We start from the raw sequence: 2,947 nt of genomic DNA, 5'->3' as shown, positions 1-2,947 counted from the left end.
GCGCATGCGCAAATCGCGAAGCAATGCTGACAAGAAGCGCGAAAATGCTGGCAAGAAGAACCAGGAAGCAGGAAGCCGGCGCCATCTTGTAATGGCGGGAGCGGCTCCCGACAATGGTACTGTGAGTAGACACCAGATACTAATAGATAATATTTACACATTTCCACCTCCAGCTTGGGAAAGTGCTGCAGGGCTAACCTGGCCTTGCAGCTTTAGTACTCACTTGTCTTTAAATAGCCTCTCCTGTAGCCTCACAGGAAGGCTGCTGGGCCTCTCACCTCTATCTCATTGCTGCCTCTCTAAATTCTGCCTGTTGAAATGCTGCTGATCTGTCAGGGCAAGCTCAAGCTCCATTCCCTCTAGCTACCTTTTGCCTCCAGAAAGAAGAGTCTCCTCTTCCTTTTGTTCTTTTTCTTAAAATGTCTTTTTCTTTTCTTAAAATACTTCTCTTCTTTCACCTAGCATTCCATAACACATCTCTGGTGTACAAAGATCACTATATGCCTCACACCTAGGGATAACACCTTTGTGTCACCATGCAAAGATAATAAAGCATTTTGGATAATGCAGGCTCTCTTCCTCTGTCTCTCTCTCCCTCTCTCTTTCCTTTTCCTCCCTCTCTCTCTCTAAAATTTGAACTACTTTCCCAGACATTGGGAGGTTTTATGGTAAACACTGACATGAGTGTGTATTACACCCACCTCAAGGAACTTAGAGACTCCTCAAATTGCGCAAGAGCTAAGTCTCCCACTTCAAAGAGAACACATTTATATTATCATCATCATTATTACTACATAGTTGGGTCAAACTCTAGGGTCTTTTACATTTTAGGCAAGAGATCTACTACCGAGACACATGCGCAGTCCACATGCTACTAAAATAGGGCAGTAATTAGTGTGTTGGGCTTTCTCACAACCTACTGGAATGAGGTTCAATATAGGAAGTAAGAAAAATTTCCCCTTAGTGCTCATGTTTAATTAAAACAATTTTTTTTTCTTCTGTGGAAGATACTTGAATTAATAAAGACAGTCCCAGATTTGCATTATATCCTAGATGGTTGTAGCTTATGCACAGGGAAAAGTAAACTGGTTGCTGCTATCATGGTGTGCTCGCCGCCTCAGCTCCTGCAGGGCATGTGGCCTCCGCAGCCAGCCGTGCTGTTCTTAGGGCCTTGGAGACTGGTGACATCCTTTCCCAGCCTCCCCTCAGCCCCCGATGTGTAGACTCCTGATTGGCTTTCACTCCAGATGGGCCATCTTGAACTGAGTCAGCTGTTGACATTCACCGTTTTTTCTCCTCTGCCATGCCATATTCTATTAATAGGAGGAAATGGGTGGAGTAAGGCCACTTGTGCCACGTTCTGTTCAGATGCTCTTTGTGCTCTGGGAAGGGGAGGGAGCCAAGAGGGAAAGGAAGAGGTGCCGCCTGTGGTCTTTGACTCCACCAAGCTGTGGATCTATAAATTTCTCTAGGCTGTGGGCCCAAGTGAGGCTGGTGTTTTGCAGGCCCACAGAGGATGAGCGTCTCTCAGTGAAAACACGGATGTCAAGTGTATTCAGACACGAAAGATGACTACCCTCTCTGTTGTTTCAGAATTAGGAAAAGGAGACTCCAAAGCCGGGTAGAGGGGTGGGAGATGGGGGGCGGTAGTGGAAAAGTCAATATAGCTGTCAGCGAGGAAGGCAGGTCGGTGAGGTTCTGTTTTACCCTCTGCCAACCTCAACTCACCATGCGCAGGCTGCACATGTTTGTAATTAGCAAGTAATGGTTTAGCCTCCATTGCCCAGCTTCCCCTCCCCCACTCTCACAGCGTTGCTTTGAGAGTCTGTCTGGGAGCCCCAGTCGCCAGGCTCTCCGTCCAGGTGGGAACCGCTCCCTCCTCACCTAGCCGGGCAGCTGTGCAGCTCACCCACGGGCTCTCATTAGCTCCAGCACTCTATTTTCACACCTGCAGCCCTTCCAGATCCCAAGATCTCAGTCTGCAGCACAGCTTTAGAGAGCCTAGCTGGGGAGGGGCCTAGAAAAATGAAACTGTGGCCATGAGACCAACTGAATCCAGCGTCCACAGCCCCCCTCCTTTTTAACTGATATGCCCACGTTCTAATGCCTTCATTTCCCCTTCGTTTGCAATAGCAAAGCCTCCTTGACCAGAAAAATAAATGTGCTCTTGGCAGAAACTGAGCAGAGGTCTGCTTAAATGATTTTTAATTTATGTTAAAATGCTAAGAGCAGTTTTCCAGGTCCCCACTGAATACCTCACAAAACGAAGTTTTTCAAAGACTACCTTTATAAAAGGAGCTAAAGGATTTTAAAAAACACTCTCTTTAATTTTAGCTGTTCCAACTGTACCTTTCATTCCTGTGTGACTGGCATCAAGCGTGTGGTTAGGAGTGTCTGGGTGGACTTAGAACTTGAGTGTGAAAGACCTGTCTCCTAACCGTAAGCCTGAGCTTCCTCTTGACTTCCTCCCTCCTTTTTGTCCCGGGATGCACAGTGACCCAGTTGTGAAGAATGTTTATGACTGTGTGTCCAGGCCAGTGGTCAACAGCAGGAGTGCTCCTTTGCCAGGCTCCTCCTGAGTTTTTGAGGCACAGTCTCTCAGCCTGGAGCTTACTGATTTGGCAAGGCTGGCCAAAGAGCTCCAGGAACCTTTCTGTCTTTATCCTAGTGTGGAGTTCATAGATGAGCTTGGCTTCGCCTGGCTCGATTTTTTTTAAACCTCGACGTTAAGGATTGGAACCCAGGAACCCAGGTAATTTGCTGTCTAAGGTCTGTCTCCCTGGGCCTTTCTTCATTATTCTTTATAGAAAAATACATAGTCTTTCATATATATATAATGTCTTTTCATTGCTTGGGAGAAAATAAAACAATCTGGCACACAGTTCCAGCAGCTTCGGAGAGGTGGGCCCTTTGCTTTTGGGGGCTGCTGGAAGGCACCACACCACAG

Source organism: Psammomys obesus, unplaced genomic scaffold (genome assembly GCF_907164565.1).
Source record: "Psammomys obesus unplaced genomic scaffold, mPsaObe1.curated_primary_1811, whole genome shotgun sequence".
NCBI lineage: Eukaryota > Metazoa > Chordata > Mammalia > Rodentia > Muridae > Psammomys > Psammomys obesus.
This window is presented reverse-complemented; position numbering follows the sequence as displayed.